The sequence below is a fragment of the Lissotriton helveticus genome, chromosome 9 (assembly GCF_964261635.1).
Source record: "Lissotriton helveticus chromosome 9, aLisHel1.1, whole genome shotgun sequence".
Taxonomy (NCBI): domain Eukaryota; kingdom Metazoa; phylum Chordata; class Amphibia; order Caudata; family Salamandridae; genus Lissotriton; species Lissotriton helveticus.
In genome coordinates this window covers 976603317-976623810 of record NC_136070.1, presented here as the reverse complement: position 1 = coordinate 976623810, position 20494 = coordinate 976603317, and the positions used below count along the sequence as shown (strand labels likewise).

General features: G+C 45.1%; 1 protein-coding gene across 1 annotated transcript in view; it reads left to right on the top strand.

Moving 5' to 3' along the window:
* Nucleotides 1-20494, top strand: part of ZMYND10 (zinc finger MYND-type containing 10) — a 173604-nt gene that overhangs the window by 10526 nt on the left and 142584 nt on the right. The gene's annotated exons all lie outside the window — the stretch shown is intronic.

Here is a 20494-nt window from a genome sequence, read left to right as displayed (position 1 = left end):
GATAACAGTGCCAGCGGCAGGGGTGGGTGGGGGGATTGGGAGTGAATAGATATTGAGGGGGGCCACACATAGGGCAGTGATTAAGGACTTAGAGCCCTGAGCTCAGACGCGACGCTATGTTGATTGAAGGGGCTTGACAGTGCAGCACTAGAGCTAGAAGAGGGATTGCATGCTTTGTTTATTGTCGAATGCTTTCAACACGAATGGTGGGGTTCTTTGTATTTGTAATGGATCCAAAATAGATATAAAACAAATAGCTTTTTGGTGTTCTAGGAGTGGGTTCATGTCCAATCTCTTATAATGATTGTCTTTTGAAAGTTGTATATTTCTTTTTTATAGGCAATAGTATCCTGATTAACCATGCATCACTCTTGTTTTAGAGCCCCAGACGGCCAATTATGAAGCCACACACACAGCTAAGAAGAAGGGTTTATCAGCCAAAAATGAGTTTCAATTTCTTAATACGAAAAATCCCAGGACATCAATGTTTTACACACAGCCAAAGATTCACAAGAGTTTAGTGGAACGCCCACCCACCCGAGTGGCAAATGTCTCCTGTTGTGACTCAATTTGGGAGACCTTATTTCAAGCAAATTAAATTTTTTTCATTAAATAATTGGTTACCCAGACCAACACTTCTTGGAAGGGATACCACACATCTCCTTAACTTAATTGAGGAACTCCTATTTGACCACAACAATAAACTCCTGGTCAAATTAGACATTGAGTTGTTGCACACAAACATGCTACAGGAAGACGTGATATGGCTATCCAGCAAATACTTGATACATGCCAAGGCGCGAGTTTTGGAAGAGAGGAGAGAGGAGAGGCTGCTGCAGCCGCGGCCCCCAAGGCCGATAATCCGGCAATCTGTGACCGCGGTACTTGGGGAACCCGCGGCGCTTGATGAACTAGATGAACCGAGGACCGACAGCCGGACATGGTGTATCCAGTATCCCTTCCGCAGTTCCCTGCAGGTCCTACAGCATGCCCCACAGCCCATAGCCCGTCAATTTCCCCGGGGCTCCCAACACCGCTTCCCTGCTCCCCATGAGCACTGGACCTGTGCACGGGCACAGCCTAGGCACGGGCTGCCCTGACGCCGCTAAGGACGGCACTGCCTGCCTGAACTTTCTGCTACAAAAGGTCGCAGAGGCACAGAGGTAGAGGTAGAGGTAGAGGACGGTTGGTGGACTCCCAAGGTATAGCGCAGGATATAGCGCAGAGGAGCCAATAGGCTCCAGCAGGCTCTAGCAGCCCCTGTGCTCCTAGTTCTCCCAGTGCCCCGTAGCCTCTGTGTGGCGCCCCCTGCGGTGGAACGGGAACCAGAGCATCTGGAGTGCTGCTGGGATTCTGCTGATCGAGCCCCCGCAGGAGTGCTGGAGTGCTGAAAGGCATTGGAACCAGGCGGACGTTGCGGGGAGTCGTGGTGAGCATAGTGCAAGCAGCTCTGACTTGACGCCACCGTACATCGCACTTTGTCCCTGGGTCTCTGACCCCAACCAGGTACGCTGCACTCTGGCCTGGGGCTCGGACCCCCAACCAGGCACGCTGCACTTTGTTCCAGGGGACTACATTCCCCACATAGCTCTGCGCCAGGAGGCGCCAGCAGCAAGCAGGAAGGGGAGGCGCCCGGAGGCGCCTAAAAACACTCAAGGGTGATCTTTTTGGTCCAGTACTGAACAAATATTACGGACATTTGCCCACAAGGTGTTTCTTTTCGATTTTTTTATTGTGTCTGTGTTCACTGCCATTGTTTATGCTTACCTATTATACCAGCTGTATTCCGCTCTATATTTTCCCAAAGACCTTTTTTAAGTCATGGGGAGGTGCAAGATTCAGACAGGGTTAGCTGGGGTTAAGGCAGCGCCAAGTTCCACTACCACAGTTGTGACAATGGACTCCTTTTTACAGAGGGCAGCCGCCGTTATTGATATGGAGATCGACCTAGTGAACAGACGTCTCTCCAGATCACCCACCAACAGCTTGCACCCACCCCCAGTTGGCCTAAGTGTGCCGCTGGCTGAAGCTTTAGCTGAGTCCCTATCCTCTACTCCTCCTGTCCGTTTAGGCTCTCGTCAGGGGTCACCAGTGGGATCTCTTATTATTGAAGGGTCACCATCTGGGCACAAAGCCCCTTCTCCGGCTCCTTCCCTGGCCCTGCTCAGATCCCTTTCTCTAACAGTTATAATTGAAAGAAGACAAAGCATTGTTCGGCTGCAAGGAAAGGATAGCACCAGTCCACAAAGCCATTCAGGCATGCATCCTCTCTTTCATAGGGAGCCGATCCAACACCCTGATGTGGGGGTCTTAACCCTGGGGGAAGCTCTAAACGTAAACTTCATACTATAGGGGGCAAAGCAAAAAAATCTAAACCCACCCTGGCCCCTAAACCAGCCACCAAGATATTGGTATCCAGACCGGTAGTTACAAATATAGACCCATCGATCATTGAGGACTTTAAGGATATAATATCCACTCTTTTGGAAGCTAAATTGAGCCTGATCTTTGATAGACTGTCAGCGATCGAGATGGGTTTAGCAGGGGAGGGCACAGTCAAACGCACCTGTAACCAACAGGGTCACGAGCGATCCTGTAAATGCAAATTTTGCAATTGACCCAGGATAGCCACCATTTCTAGTAACACATTTAGGGACCATCGATGCACACAAAGCCATATGTCGCACTTAGCCCAAGGGGGGAGGCGTTCCACTGGAAGGGCAGCCTTCTAGCAGGCCAGCGGCTGCTCCACCCTCTAGGCGAGATACACAACTCCCATCAGGCCGGTTGGATGACCCTGTGATGTATCAAGGGGACACAAGCCAGCGTTTGCCCACTATCCATCTTCCTCCAGAATCAACTCCTTATGCAGTGATTCTGGGGAATGTGCCACCTCTTCTCCCTGGCATAAAAGATGATTTTAGCCAGCTTAAAAATAAGGTACTCCACTGGCTATCAAACAATACCCCTGTGGGACCTCGTGTGGAACGCAACATTATCATGGTACGCCGGGTGGAATGGATAGGTAGCATGCAGAAACCAGAAGGAGGTGATTGTGTAATTGTTAATTTTAACAGAAGCTTCCCAGCAGAAATAATTCTGTCTAGGACCTCTCATGTTGGTTCATTTACTCCTGGTTCCACAATACAAGTACTACTTTTGGGTTTTTTCTACAAAGTAGCTTTCCGAAGGGACAATACAGGGTATAGTGCTATGGAAATGCCCCGAGATAGGCTGTATCCCAAAACCTTTGTGACCAGCGATCAGTGGTATTTACAAGCACCCTATAGCACACATTCAAGAGCGCCTTACAATGCCCCTACCTTGCCCCCCTTAGCCCTAACAAATAGATTTTCTATGCTATCTGGGATGGAGGAATGCGATTGACTGCATACCCCTACTGCCCCTGTAGTAGAGTCCAAGTGTCAGTAGAGGGCTTACTCCCCAATAGTAGCTGAAACAGAGATACTGCAGATGGCCCAACTCCAACCTATACAGAAAGAGGTGTTACCCTATATACCGGATAGCAATGTCATATCATGGAACATATCAGGCTTGGCCGACGAGTTTCAGGACCTCTTACGGCAGCAGTTTGTTAGGCAATTTTCTGTCATCTGCCTACAGGAAACATGGTTGGTGGAATGTAATCCTGTTTTTGGAGGGATTTAAAGCTTTTTTTGTCCCTGCTTCTCCATCACCTAGTGGCAGAGCAAAGGGTAGTTTGGTTACCTACATTTCCCTGTCGGTTGATTTCCAGGCACGGACCAACTTCTCTTTCAGTCAGGCATTTCAAGCTATTACCCTCAAGAAGGGGAATGATCTATTGGGCTCGTTTAATTTTTTTATAATTCACCGAATAGTAAGCAGGGGGAAGGTAATATCCCCCAGCTGGGTCATTAAGTAAGATCTGTGGTCACACATTGCATTCAATAATGGTGTTAGGAGATTTTAATATCCATCCATGTGGTGACCCAAAGCTCACAATAATGTCTGACCTGGGATGCCTTAGAATGGGGGGGGGTTCCACTTCGAGCATTCTATACAGGGGGATGAATTGAATAAACTAACTGATGAATATGAATTATTGACATTAATGTCCCTCGCGGCTCCTAATAGCAAACCACTGGCTCCCACTTATAAAGGGAGTGGCAGTGGGTCTTTTATTGATTATATTTGAATTTCTTCCACCATTCAGTCCGCATTTCAAGGGTTTACTATTAGGGAAAGCACCTGTAGCGACCACAACCCCTTATGTGTCCACCTGAGTGGTTCATTTTTATCTCAAAAAGATAAGGGGAGGGCACCAGGAATATTAAGACCTATGGACGGCGGGTGCCGCCGTAAATGGTCTCAGATTGACCCAAATGTTTTTTATAGAGAAGTGAGAGATTGTGCCGCTGAAATTGCTCTCTGTGTCCTGCCGGATACCTTGCCAAGAGATGTTCTTAGTGCCTTTAACGTCATCACGCTTAAGGCAGAGGATCTCTTAAGTGCACCGGTACGTACAGTACCCCATACAAACCCAAGATGGTTAGATTCTTCCTGTACCCAGGCGGCACGTAGACTTAAAGAGGCCCTGAAGGCTATCCTGAGAATTCTGGCTTGCCTATTTGCACACATTACACTCGCTGCTCAGCCTACCTGTACACAGGACATATTTTAATCTCTCTTTCTGTCAACTCTTTTAAGTTGCTGTTTCTTGTTGTTTTTGTTTGTTCTCTGCCGCAGTTTGGCTGTTGATCAGCCCGACTCCCTCTGCTCTCTTCCGGTTGAGCCTGTTCGTGCGAGCGGGCCCACCGTGTTTCCGGGGTTAGCGTTCTAGCGCTAATTGAGTGTGGGCTTTAAAAAGCACTCTGGGGGGAACGCGCAGCCAATGGCGTGCCGCGCCAAAGGCAAGCCCGTCTGCGCCCGTCCGCGTCCGTCCGCGTCCCAGAAGCGCCCGGTGCTGGAAACGCTGCTGGAGGCTCCGCAAGTACTATTGCCCGTCAGACTTTTTCTATAGATAGCCTAAGGGAAATGTGTAAAGGTGTAAGCTGCTGCACCCCACTGTCCCCTGGCAGTATATCTAAGAGCACATTGTGCTCCCACTGTGGTTGGGCGCCCATCCTATCCTTTGAACCTACCAGAATGCCCTTGACCCAAGCTTCCCCTGTGTCCTCTAGCTTGAACAAAGCCAGGACGGAAGGCAAACTGCTTTGCCTGCTCCTCAACACCAGATCTATGCATAAGCACGCTCTCAATGTATTTGAATTATTGGAAGAGGTTAGCCCGGATTTTCTATTTTTAACGGAGACCTGGCTATGTGACGCATCCAATCCTGCAATTGCCTCAGCTATTCCCAAGGGTTACCAATGGTCCGGAAAGACTCCCCTAACGGCAGAGGTGGAGGTATAGCCATTATTTTTAAGTACACCTACTCCTGCGTGCTTCTTCACTCAGAAATGTTGTAGGGGCTGAAACCCTAGGTTTCCACCTGGTAATATCTCCTCACCAATCTATGGCCGGTTTACTTGTTTATAGACCACCGAGTCCCGCTAAGGTGTTCAGTGAGGCTACCAGAAATATTGTTGCCCCCACTGTGCTTAAGTATAAGCATTGTATTATATTAGGGGACTTTAATGTCCATATGGATATTATCAATGACCCTGAGGCTACTAGTTTAACGGAGGCGCTGAATATCTTTAACTTGAATCCTTGCTTCTTGACTCCAACTCACGAAAAGGGCCATACTCTTGACCAGGTCTTTTCCACATGGGATTTAGATGTCTCTCCTCACCAGCCTCTGGTGTGGTCTGACCACTTTCTTTTAGAGTTCAGAGTGCATTGTGAGACCGCACCCTCTCATACTCAAAGTAAGCCTCGTATGGGCAGTTTTAGACCTTACCACCGCATTGCACCCGAAGCGTGCCCTCTCACTCTGACCCTCCGGAGAGTGGATCTTGTATCTTCGAGTTTCCTCCTTTGACATTGGCTACTTCATTGGGCATTTTGAAGAGCCTAAAACCAGGGGCCCCTTCTGACCCTTGCCCTGAGTCTACTTTGGCATTAATAGCTCCTTCTATTAATTCTTATGTGAACTCTATTTTGAATACATCCCTGCAGCAGGGCTGGTTCCTGACAAGTGGAAGGAAGCTCTTATCCTTCCCCTTCTAAAAAATTATAGGCCAATTTCTCTTCTGCCTTTACTGGAAAAATATGTTCACTCAGTTACTTCTGCCTTTTTGGAGACGAATAACATCCTGCATCAGAGCCAATCTGGTTTCCGCCCTAATTTCAGCACAGAAACAGCGCTTCTGGAAATTTCAGAATCCATTAAGGACGTCCTGGATAAAGGTGGCAAGGCTATGCTGATATTGTTAGATCTTTCAGCAGCCTTTGACACCGTCCCTCATAGTCGACTCCTGAAGATACTCTAGGAGGCCGGCTTTAGAGGGACTGTTCTCAAATGGTTTGCTTCTTTTTTGTCTGGGCGCCAACAAACTGTGTGGGCTCCTCCTTTCTCTGCCCTAATTCCTCCTCTGGAGGTTGGCGTACCCCAGGGCTCGGTGCTTAGCCCAACTCTTTTCCATTTGTACCTGGCCCCATTGGCCAGTCTTGTTGAGTCGCATGGAGCGAAAATAGTGTTGTATGCTGACGACACCCAACTTCTATTTACATGCGACAAAGTTTCGGAGTTTAAGGGGGAAGCTTTTATGGCCTGCCTCTTGGCGGTGTTCTCCTGGCTCCAGTTGAATGAACTGAAATATAATTCCGACAAGTCAGAGATCATGTTCTTTGGTTGCCCTTCTGCCAACTTATGGCGAAACTGGTGGTCGCAGGACATGCACCCTCCAGCTAATCCAGTATCGTCTGTAAAAAACCTTGGCATAAAAACCGATGACTCTCTGAGTATGAAGCTACAGGTCCAGACAGTGGCTGGCCAGTGCTTTGGGTTTTTGAAAATGATGAAACAGTTTCTTCCTTTGCTCTCGATCCCCTGCAGGAAAATTGTGTTCCAGGCCTTGATTGGATCCAGGCTGGACTACGTTAACATTCTTTATCTGGGGGTTCCAGAGTATTTACTCACCCGCCTCCAAGTAGTGCAAAATGCGGCGGCCAGAGCTATCCTTTCTCTTGGCCCCATGACCCAAATGTCAGCCACTGGCTTCCGGTTCGGAAGCGGATTCAGTTCAAGGCCTTGGTGCTGGCTTTCAAGGCTTTACATGGGTACAGTGCCCCTTACTTGAGGAAGAGGGTGCAATTTTATCATCCTCAGCGCTCTCTTCGCTCTTCCGCATTGGCTTTAGCATGCACTGCGGTGGTGAAATACTCTCGTATTGGAGGTCGCTCTTTTCGGCTGAAAGCAGCTAAGCTATGGAATGATCTGCCGCTTGCTGTGAGACTCCTCCACGATCTGCTTCCTTTCAGAAAAGCCCTGAAAACATGTCTGTTTCGGCAATAACGCAATACTTTGCCCACGGTACACTTGGTTTTTCTTCCTGTCTAGTTCAGTCATACGCACCCAGCGCCGGGACACTCAGTAGAGTAGCTGTGCGCTTTATAAAACCCCGGATAACATAACATAACATATACGCTCCTGTCGCCTAGCATACAAACAGGTTTTAGCTATTCGCAAGGGAGTTCTTAAGGAGGAGGAGGCATGGAAGGAGCTGCTAGAGTCTAGTACCTTAAGGAACAGTTAAAAATTCTGGGGCATTGTTAGCAGACCTTTGTTTGCTACAGATACAGGCAGTGTCATGCCCTCCCTTATTACGGAGGAAGAATGGGTGGCCCATTTCCAGTTAATGTTTATGGGGTGTATGGCCCCCTCTGGGCAGCCACATTGGGAAACCAAAACCGATAGTTTGGTCTTTGAGCAGACAGAGGTGGAGGCGGGGATCGCTGGTCTCTCGTGTAACAAGACTCCGGGCCTGGATGGAATCCCGCCGGACCTCTATAATTCAGACCCTCTATTTTGGGCACCAATCCTTGTGGTCGTGCTTAATGCGCCAGCCAAGGAAGGCTGCCCTGAATCTTGTGCTGTTTCCACCATCGTGCCAGTATTTAAAAAGGAGGATCACAACAGCATGTTTTGTTATCGACCAATCTCCCTCATCGACTCAATAGTAAAGGTGGTGGGAGGTGTGCTTTTGCAAAGATTATCCTCTTGGGCTGAGGAGCATAACATCATCTCCGACATCCAATTTGGGTTTTGCCTGGGGCAGTCGACGGTGGCCCAATGTTTAAACCTCTACCGATACTTGGCAAGTACACGCTGGCCCACCCAGGCACTATCTACATGGTCTTATGGACCTTACGTCCTTGTTTGACTGTGTTAACCGGGCCAAACTGTGGCAGTCCATGAGGGCCATGGGGGTGGAGGCCAACTTTGTGTACTTCCTAATGGATCTGCATAGAGAACTAAAGGCAAATGTTAGATTTGCCCAGGATCTACGGGTTTCCAGGGATTTTAAAATCAGAAGGGGGTGCGCCAGGGCTGCATTCTGACCCCCTTCCTGTTCAATCTTTATATAAATGACCTAGAAGGAGCCTTGGTTGCAACGGGGGCTGATTATCTGCATGTAGAGTGACGGGGTCTCCCGGTCCTACTATATGCAGATGACGCGGTCTTCATAGCCAGAACAGCCAGGGGACTGCAATCCTTATTGGATTCTTTTGTGACCTTTATGGGGACCCGAGACCTGGCTATCAACGACGCCAAATCTTTTATAATGCAGGTAGGGGCTCGGCCCGCAAAAGTGTTCTTTCGTGGTGGGCCCGAGAGGGTGCCCCTGACGACAGTGTTTCAAAACCTGGGTGTTCTATTGGACGACCAATTAAAGTGGGGACCCCTCATACAGAAGAAAAAAGGGGAGTTTACACGAATAACCGCCGCTATTTTCAACTTGGCTGCCAAGATGGGCAGGCGCCCAATTGCAGCTATGCTGAAAATGTATCAGGCCAAAGGAGTAGCAACTGCCTGCTATGGCAGAAAGATTTGGGGATACTCCACCACAGACGCATTGCAGGTGGTTGAGAATAACTTCTTAAAATGCCTGCTGGGTACAATTTCTTATTCAGTCAGAGGAGAGGACACCTCTCATAAGAGAATGGCTAAGGGAAGGGCAATATGGAGGCTGGCCGGAGCCTTTTTGTCTTAAGGCTCATGGGAATGCAATAAACCAAAAGAGAGAGCACTATAAAACAAGACTGGCAGCTCACTACCACCTCCTCAGAGCAGTTAAAGAAGAAGCCTCTGCCTGATTTCTGGAGGAAGAAGAGTAAAAGACAACTGAGTCCTTCTGACACTCCGGGACAGCAGCTGTTCTCCCATTGTTAAGTGGTTAAGTAGTTGTCTGTAGAGATCAAGGAAACCAGAGTTGTCACCCTCTAAGCTTTCTTCTATGCTGAAAATTGGTTTCGTGGGACCTTCAGGTAAAGGCATCCAGCCACACAGAGCCCTGCCTGGCTACAGCTTCCAGCTTTGTCCTGCTCATGTATTTTGCAACTAAAAAAGGGGCTAATAGCCTGAATTAAAATTTGGCGGACAGGTACTCCTTCACAAAATGTGACGAATATACCATCTGCCTTATTGTTCACAGGACGTACGGGATATCTGTCACTCTTGTGATAGAATAACCCACCCAACAAACTCTAAATCAGGTCCTAAGCTCAAAGATAAAAGCTTGTACCCGGTCAAAGTAGTAAATCTATTTTAGTGCCAAAGCGACCTCTGTAGGTACAAAATCCTGCTCTGTCCAGCTCCAGAATTTGTCACAAACATCGACGGCTTCGGTAAGAGCTCCACAAAAAAAAAACGAGGAGAGATACCCTTCTGTGCCAAAAGGGACAGGGTAAGTATACTACTAGAAACAACATGTTCTTCCTTTTGTGCTGTGACTTTACCGGAGCATAAGACTGCTAATAATCAAAGAATGAGTAGCAAAAGGAAAGAGGGGCCTTGTAATACCAATGACCAGCAGGGAAGTAGAGAAGATGATCCACAAAAAAGAAAGTCAGTGCCTGCCTGGTACAAAATAAGAACACTATGTCTGATCAATAATTTGAATGTGCAATCAGTCTCTTAAGAACCTCAACACAGCTCTTTTTTTCATTCTGTGGCGTTATGTTTTTTCATTCACATAACAGATCCCATAGACCTTTGTTTTTCAATTCATTAAGTATATCAAATATACTAATAATATTTGAAGCATAGAAAAAAAAATATCCCATACACTGTATTTAGTTTTTCAAACCAAGATAAACAATATTAATGACAATCTATACATATAAATCGGGGTGAACCACCGGTTTCATTAACCCAATTCACCAGCACTTCACCCCGTGATCAATTGGTTTTTCTAGACCTCAATATCTACACGGAAGGGGGAAGACTAAAGACAACCACACATTTCAAACCGACATCAAAGAATTGTTTGTTAACCCGTTCGCTACTGCCGTCGGCCGTTGGACGTCGCGCAAGCTACCTCCCTCAGGCTGCGTACGTCCAACGGCCGAAGCGGCCTCACCCGTTTCTTCGAACGTTCAGCACTGGCGCTGAACGTTCGAAGCAGCAAACGGGTTAATGTATGACAGCTTCCATCCGCGCCACCTACGCGACAATCTTCCATATAGGTCAGTTCCTTCGCCTCAAGCGTAACTGCACCAACCTTAGCAATTATAAGGAACAAGCCACGGATCTGAAAACTAAACTCTCTCATCGAAAGTACCCGACACCCATCATAGACAGAGCTATGAAAAGGACACGCAATAACAATAGGGAGGCACTATTGGAAGACATGGTTCCCAAAGACCCAAACGCAAGACCCATCTGCGTAACTACCTACAACACTCATTCGAATCTGATTTCAAAAATTGTGAATAAACATTGGAGAACACTTGTCTGTGGCGACCTACATTTAGAAAAACCTCTGTTCGCTCACAAAAGGGGCATGAACCTTAAGGACATGCTGGTCCATACACGACCCCGCACAGGCGCAACCGCACCCTCCAACAACCCGACTCTACAATGGGTCCAGGGTCACCATCCCTGCGGTAACTGCAGCACTTGCCATCTGACCAAAAAAAGTATGGGTGAAATTCAGGAATGGCAGTGAATGGGAGCAAAGGAAATTTACCAACTGCAACAATGTAGTGTACATGATCACGTGCCCCTGTGGCCTGGAGTACATTGGCATGACATCAAGACCAGCCAAGATTCGAATCAGCAAACCTAAAAGCAATGTTCGTTGCAAGAAGAGCACGACAAACATGGCGTCCCACTACCTGTCCGAGAGCCACACAGTGAATGACCTGCAGTGGACGAACATTGAACAGTTACCATCAGAGAACGGTTTATTTGAGAAGGAACAATGTTGGGTGTTTCGCCTGGGTACCAGTGTCAGTGTATTAAATGACAGTATCCTGTTGAACCAATTCACCTAGACGTTTAGAGGCACCATGACATGACACGGCAACACCCACAACTGTGGGCCCCCTACAATGAGGATCCATTACGAATGGGGTATGACCTCTATGAGTAATACCCAGTGACAATTTTATTGAGTTTCATTAAGTGTCACACTATTCTCTGCCTGGCAACAGGTCATGCAGCTCTCACCGAGCAGGCCCATCGCCCTTAACTGAGATTGCCACATAGCAGCTGTAAGAATCACACTTACATATATTGAACCTGTACTTGTACCTAAGAACAATGGCCACTGAGATTTTCACTACTGAAAGGGGTCGAGTTCGAACTTTCTGTCACCACCTAGTGCCGTTTAACTAACAATACCATAATGTTTACACATGTACATTAAGCGTGCATTTATACCTCCGAGCAATGGACACAGTGCCATTCACCTATGGAAGGGGTCCAGTTTGACTTTTTTGCCACCACCAGTGCCGCATGAATGCCTCCGCGGCACCGATGCAGTAATACAGTCCATTACGCAGCCGCAGTACTTACAGGGAGGTAGCGGTTCAGTTTTTTGAAAGACCGCCTGAAGCTAAACCCGAGCGCACATGCGCCCACCGGCAGCTGTCTACGCTTAGCACAGCCGCAGTGTGTGTCGTTTAGCAGCTGACGCTCACTGCTCCGGATCCCGCACCGGGACTTGGGCACTTTTACGGGCACGTTCTGTTAGACACGTAGGCCCAGGAAGTGGCGGGAAAACAATTTAGCAATTAGCGAAGGTATATATACCGATCCCTCCTGGCTCCTGATTCACCATGGAGCTGCGGAAGGGACGGATATAGCAGGTAGTACCACTACCGATGTAAGTACGGCACAGCCGTTTTCTGCCAACAGGATTATCATTCCCTCCACTGAGTGAGTACCTCTCATGGCGCTAATTATATGTTTACATTTACTCTCTCAGAGTGCTATCAAGCACTGGGCACCCTCCATTTTCATAGGCTCATGATGCCACTGGCTTCATTCTAGCAAGTATGCATTTCATCTACGTCTTTTTTCCACTTACCTGTATACATTATTACAGCGACCACTGGATACATTATAGAGTGTGTGTTTTATGTTAAATGTTGGTTTGTCTAGTATTTGTCCCCCACACTTTTTTTCAGGGCACTGCACTGGAAATGTTAGGCTGACTATTAAGTCTAGACACTGTGTAAATTCACTTTTACAGGTCACGACCCTCACATGAAGAGTGTCACCATTTAATATCCCATGTATATATTTCTGTGTTCTTTTTCCGATCCACATTTATGCTTCGAAACATGTCGACGCACACAGGAGGTTATGTACATTGAATACAAAAACCTCCACCACACCATTTTTAACAATACCAGCACGGAGGTGTATTAAAACTATTTGTAGCCCTCACATGCCAGGTATTTTTTAATACTCACATATTCATTCACATCTGACCCTACCACTCACTACCCTCGCACACCACACATAGTGATTACATCAGTGCTCCTGCGTAAACGTTGGTTAGCAGCACGCCTTGTTCCGTAGAGGGACGCGAAGAACCCTATGATGAAGCATGACACCAAGAGCCCTTTTGGTGTGTGAGGGGTATTTAAAGAACACTATGTGCTTCCCACCATTGTAGGAAACACATCCAATCTTAGACCTTGTTCCCCTTTTTTCCTTCTATCCTGTTAGGGTGGATTCCATTTGTTTATTAACTATAGTCGGAGAGATTGAATCCGCCCCTTGTGTCTTTGCGGACACGTTTCCTCTCCACTCCTCCTTTTGTTATATATGGTATTCAGAATATGGGCTTTAAAAGCTCCATCCATTTTCAAGGACTGCCCTGGTTACATGTGTTGTTACTCCGAGCTTGTGAGCACTAATTCTTTATTTAAGCTGGAGCAGTTGAGACCAGTTCTCGTGGTTTACAGAGCTCTATTGTTCTGAGGAACACAGGGTAACCCCATTGACTCTATTAGTCTGTTGTAAACAGGGCTGTAAATCTAGCTCTTTGATTGCCTCATGTGCTGTGCATTCAAAGACCGACGTCTGTTTGGCTGCAGCTGCCTCCTCCTCCTTCCTGCTTTTGAAACGTATGGCCTAGCATCACTGTCTCTGTCTTCCAATGGCTGCTGCTGCCTCCGTCTTAGAGCTCAACAAGCATTTGCAATGCAATAGGTCTCGCACTTGCGAGAGGGTGAGCTATTGGCTTACGAGAAGCAATGCTGGCAGTAAAAGAGGCGCAGTTACTGCCAGCCTTGTTCTCTTAAGCAACAACTATAAGTACAAAGTGCGTGTTTATTCACCGCTTGCAGGTTTTCAAATCACATAAATAAAAGGCATTGTCATTTACAATGCCAATAGCTCAAACTCTCGCAAATGCGAGACTTATTGCATTGCAAATGCTTATTTATGATCAAATAAAACATATCCTTTTTTATGTAAAGATTATTATTGTATATAGTAACACAAATTCACATTCAATACACAATCCACATCACTTATTATTTCATTAAAAGATCTTGTTGTAACCCAATTTTTACATCACACTTAATATTCAGGGCCTCATAAACGCATGTTAAAAGACATAGAAAAAATGTATTTTCTGTCATTAACACATATTGAAAACACTCAGAAAAATTGTCATCATCATCGAAATACGTTATTCCATTAAAATGACTGTAAAAATGCGAATGCAATAAACACACAGAGTAGATAGAAATAGCCATCATTATAAATGCACGTTCACATGACCAATGAATGTCCATTCGTGCATTTTATGATATCCTCTAGGGGAGAAATGAACTTAAAACAACATATCCTCCAAAATCCTAAAAACTGGGCTAAAGGGGGTCCGCCATGTTGGGTGCCTACTCCATGGTTATCTGGGAATAACTAAATCCTAAGACTGGTACTTGTTTAATGTATACACAGTCTACTATCCGATGGTTCAAAGCAGTTTTTTGCACAGATGGAGAATGTCTGAGGATGTGGGACTCATTATGTGCTTCGAAATTAGAAAGGAAAGGAAGTAGTCTATGGTTGAATCCCATTATTGGGCAGTGCTCTTCACAGCCCATAGTCAAGCAGCAGTATTTCTAAAGCCTGATTTTCTGAGACATGAATGTACACCTCAGTAGATGCTTCTTCGTCTCGGCACTGCCCATAAAAACATAATATACATTCAGATAAAAAAATATAAAACCAGGTATTCAATATTCCCTTAATTAAATAAATAAAATCCTGTTTATTAAAATGCTCAGCAAAAAAAAAGGGACGGTATCTTTGGAACCTTTGCAGCAATTATACTAAGGTGCAATTATATTTTTATAGTAAAAGGTCCAATTGTTCTACTCCCTCCTCTACATAGAATTCCTGCCCATTTGAGTTCCTTTCCCCTATTAAACCAGGCAGACTGGATCTTTTCGTCATTTGTAGGAGAATTCCCTACAGTACAATTGATTATAGAAGGTTCACTTAGTCTTTGCTGCTAGAACAAGCAAGCGCCCACCACGACTAACCTGGGCCTTCCCCAGAAAGTACAGTAGTTTTGCTTAAATGTGAGTACTAAAGCCCAAGAATAACTTGCACGTGCACCACATAGAGAACAGGAATCTTGAAACAGCAAATGCAATCGGTTGTTGGGTATCGTATTTCAGAAGCCTAAATGCTTCTGCACAATGGGCGGTCCCCAGATTTCTGCACAACTGTATCAACCAACTAGATAAAACATTTGTGTAACCAGGACAGAAAGGAATGCATGAAGCTCTGTTTCCTCAGCATACCCACACGCTGGGCACCCTAAAGAAACTGTGCCTACCCATTTTTTGGAAAAAGATCGCAGGGGGAGCGGCCCATACCTAAATTTGACATACAGTTTCCTGGCTAGAGCTGGCTGGACTTCATCTAGGAAAGGCTCAGAATTATAATAGTCTTTGATTCCTATAAAGATTACTGTTAGAGAGCCTAGTGCTGAGCTCCCTTGGAGGAGACCAAGTTTTTCTCCCCTATGGGTCCTGACAACATGATTCCTAGATGTTACAGGGCGTGACACTGTGGGGTCACTCACATGCTCGTATTTCCAATGCTCTGGAGTGTTTCCATAATGTATGTAAGCCAGGGTAATTTCCCTGCCCTGGGGAGACCCAATACCTCTTTTAACTCAGACCTGTATGCAATCAATTGTGGAGTAGCCCAAATGTGTCGACAAAAGCTTAGTAGTCTAAGTCCTATTTATTCTGCAACTGGCCTGATGCCCAAGTCCAGTCAGAGTGGAACAAGTGGGATACTAGGGGGGAGTCCAAGTAACTGCCTAATAACATTATTTTCAATTTTGGTTATGTTTTTCATTGATCAGTGCCCCCAAAGGTCCGCACCATACATGGTGGCACCCCTAGCTTGCACTTTATAAATATCAAAAGTAGGGTTGATGGGTTTGCAGAAGACGTTTCTATGCACTGTAGCAACCCCACGGATGTCTGTACTAACTTAAGGCTCATTTTTAAGATGTGTGCTGACCAATCCATGTTTTCAGTTATGCTAACTTCTAAATATTCGAAGACGGGTACCCTCGCAAGTGGGTTGCGTTCAGGCAGGGATTGGTGCTTGTAGAGTTTAGGGCATTGATACCATGTATTTGGTCTTCTGAATCTTACATTCTAGCCGTCTGTTGCTGCAGAAAGTGCCAAAGCTATCAAGAATATTTTGGGTGCCCATTGGTGACTTAGAGAGCAGGAGGGTGTCGTCAGCAAACATCAATATCGGTACTTTACTCTGAGCAATCTTCGGGGCATTATTATCCTTCTCCTTGTTCAACATGTCTACCCGGGCATTAATGTATAATCAGAATAGATTGGGGGCCAACACATATCCCTGCCTAACACATATGATGTTGGCAACGAGTCGCGTACAGAGCTCCCCTTGTTTCCTATGTCTAATTTGGAACAAATGTTTCTTTATGTAATCTTCTGATCATATGGCGAAGATATGGGGGGGACCCCGATATCATTTAATACAGACCACAACTTGTCTCTGGGTACTAGGCCGAATGCAGTTTTTAAATCGACAACTATTAAATAAAGGCTACCACCCTCTAAGATCACTGTTTTCCAGAATAAAAGCTGGAGCCTGGAGACTTGATCTACAGTGGAGGAATTTTTCCTAAATCCTGCTTGGAAAGGACTCCGGATGTTGTGATTCTCCATCCAGTCCTGAAGGCGCCGGGCAAAGACTTTCTGCGTCACATCAATTAAACTGATGGGTCTGTAGTTAACTGGTAAAAGTGGGCAACCCTTCTTGTAGACTGGAACAATTTCTGCTCTAGCCCGGGTTTAAGGGACCGACATCCCCCCCCAATACTGCGTTAAATATTGCCCACAGGTATGGCCCCGAGATTGTTGGTTCCAACAGGAAAAGATCCCCTGGAATTATGTCTAATCCTAATGCTTTGTGCAGGGTTATTTTGTTTATAGCACTTCTATGGTGCTTCTAGCATAGGCCTGTGATGAAAGTAGGCAAAGCAGTTACAACAAGGCTTGAATAGTCACTCTAAGCCCTCCTAGTCTTTTATAAACCGAGACACTATTCCCTCTCGTGTCACTGTGGATACAGTTGTTCCTAACAGTAGATTATACCAGACCTTATGTACTGAGGAACCTTAGATCAGCAGGGGAGATGCGGGCAATGGTCCCTATATTTAAGAAAGTACGCATGGGCAGGTGCTTTTTTTGCCTACCGGGCTCCTATATTGTACAATGCTTTCTATTTAGCAGTTTGCCATGCCCAGATGGAAGACCTTTTCAGGAAAAAACGTAAAACCTGGTTCTTTAGCAATGGACGCAGGGGGGTTTGATAAGTCTTGAGGCTGGTGGTCGCCTGTACCTATCGCTGGGGCACCTCAAATTAGATTAGAAATCACATTATTTTTAATTATTATTTTTAATATTATTATTATTATTATTAATAGATCTACTTTTCACTTATGGTTAGTTGTAACAAGGGAACAAGCAGCATCTGCAGACCTTTCTAACTAACTGTTATAGCTCAGTCCACCAGTGATAACTTTGCAAACATGTCTTTACGTGCTTTATGTGCTATTATACTGCAAATCGTTATCTGTGCAGAGGAGTGTGGAAGCTTGTTGACACCTTTTTTGTCTGCCACTTACATTTCATTCAGCATTTCAACTTTTCCCTTAATTTTCTTTTTTCTTTTCTTGCACTCTTTAAAAAGCTCTGTTCCAGAACACACACTTAATATCATTGCACCAGAAAGTTTTTTGCTCTATTTTCTTTTTGTTGTAAACATATTATCATAATTTGTAATGGGCACACAGACCATGAAGGCATGCAACAAAACGGGGTGAGGGGAGGGAGGATAGGATGAAAATAGCAATGTTTAACAGCAAGTGAACATTCATCAATAAGGGTTTTAATTTCTTCCTCTGGCACGAAATCTCCTACCTCTGACCTTTTGGAATGTGTATGATCTCAATATTTTTATGGGCTCAGTATCATTTTACCCATTATGTGCAAATTACTAGTGGGATTCCACATGTAGATTCTGTACTTTATGTAGCCAGGTCTAGGCCTTAAAATGAATTTGTCTTGGACAAATAGCCAGTGAATTTCATGAAGTAGAGGGGGAGATGTAATCTCTCTTGCAAAGGTCTGTGATTATCCTCGGCTGTGATGTTTTGCACACCTTTAATATATTCATGTCACATGTAGACACACTTGCATGTAGCGCATTACAATAATCTAACTTAGATCCCCTATGAGCCTTTCTTCTCTAGGCTTTTCTTCTACCAATGGTCAAATCTTACATAAAAGGCCAATATGGTAACTGGTGGATGTCACAGACAAATCTTTATTTCCAGTAAGTGAGATTGTCTTGTGAAAGATGATCGGTGTGTCTCAACTTCATCCTTAATGAGAATTTTCCAAACATCTACATTAAAGCTGTGACTATTTAGTAAAAAATGTTCTTAAAGCATAGTGACACTCACCATGAGAAATTTAGATTTGTTTACCTTCAGCCTCAGATGGTTAATGTACATCCAGCCTGATTTGATTTTAAGATTTTGTTTATTGAATGCAGCATTTTACCTAGCGGACTCCTTGGCTCCAGCAGGGTAACAGACTAAAAACGACTTCAGCGTTTTCCTAAAAGCAGCATAGTGAGGACCCGTCTTGGCTTAAGGTGGAGGCTGTTCCACAGTTTTGACCGTAAATGCTTAAGGGATCTGTGCCCTAATAAGTAATTAATTGACATCTTTTTCTGTGAGCTGCAACATCTCTTGATAACAGACACCAGTTGAGTGTCGCCATCATAGTTAATACATTTCATTTTGTCATCTAACAACAGATCATACTTTCGCTTTCAATAGCGTATCATGCAGAAATAGCGTATCATGCAGAAAAAAGAGAACTATTTTGCTGCTTCCTTCAACATTCTTCTTGGATCACCTGTCTGATGCAGTGGTTGAAATGGAAAAATAAAAGTGCAGGTACTCTGTAGCAGAGTACCCGCTTGTTTCTGAGAAGTGCCAGTACACTCCAATTAAAGGTATTGCATTTCTCTTACTTTTACTCTCCTGCTCAAAACAAAAAAGTGCCGGTACTCTGTACCGGACAGTACCGGCCCATTTAAAGCACTGGTCTGATGCTAAAGGAGAATGTCTTCAAATAACAAAAGGGTATATAGATAGCTGCAATAACTTCTAGAAAATATGTATTTAGCTAATATTATATTACACTGTTAGTCACCACAAGGTTTCCCTTAAAAGGCAGCCAGTTTGATGCTCAAAGCGTTACATTGTCTCCATGGACTTGTTTAATACAAAGTTGTATAATGTTTCTTGAAATTATTATATTTCACAAAAAATATTCAGTCTCCTGCTGTACTTGTTTTTGGATTAAGCAGTAATTGGACAGTGAAATCCTGTGTATTTGACTGTTTTTTTTTTTTTTTACATTTTATTGGCATTTAGTGTATCAATGCAGTATGGGGCGACACACTCAACCAGTTCACAATAGACAGATAACTGAGTGTGGAGGCAACAGATCTAATATCATCCCATTTAAGCGCAGCCTAGCAGTTACGATGGTACAGATGGATAAGGCTCACAAATCAAGGGCTCAATCCCAGGCGCCAAAGGAGGGTGAATAAAAAGGGGCATTCTTAAGAACAGAATGCCTTAGTGGCGTCTAGTAGGGCGGCGATTGCCCCCAGGCTGCACGCTATGCATGACTGCAAACAGTGTACGGAGATTGTGTGCCCTGGAACGATTGGGCACGAAGCCCGACTGGTCTGGACGGACTATGTCTGGCAAGAGAGGGAGGAGTTGGTTGGCGATGAGTTTGGCCAACATTTTGTTGTCCACGTTTATCATGGAAAGTGGCTTGTAAGAGTCACATTGGTTTGTGGGTTTACCAGGTTTAAGCATTGTGATGATTACCACTTCACGAAGCAATGCGGGCACATCCTGAGCTTCCAGGGAAGCTTGGAACATAGATAAAAGGTGGGGGATCAGTAGAGTGGCTTATTCTTTGTAAAAGGGGGTCGTGAGCCCTTCTAAAACAGGCGCTTTATTATTTGGAAGGCTGCGTATTACTTGTAGCACCTCCTCTTCAGTGAAAGGTGAGTCTAAGATAACCGATGAGCGTGGTCAAGCCACAAAAGTTGTACAGTATCAAGGTATGTATCTAGTTCCTATGTTAAGCAGTGGGTAGTTAGTCTAGTATAGTTGAGAATAAAAGGAAGTCATCATGGTGAGTATAGAAGATTGAGATGTGTGACTTTCCAAACGTTCATCTACAAGCTCCACTACGTAATCATGGGTCCTGGGTATACAAAGCATATTAGCCAGTGTCTTACCTGCCTGATTGCCCTCACCGTATTGACTCGTTGTGGCTTCGCGGAACAGATAGTGACTGCTTTATCTTCGGGGAAATGGGTTTGATAGTGTGACTGATGTTAGCATATGTGAATCTGTTAGCACAATTGTCCTGTCTCCCTGTAGGAAAGCATCTTTTCAATCATGTTAAGACCCTTAAAAAGGACTTCGCAACCATTGTA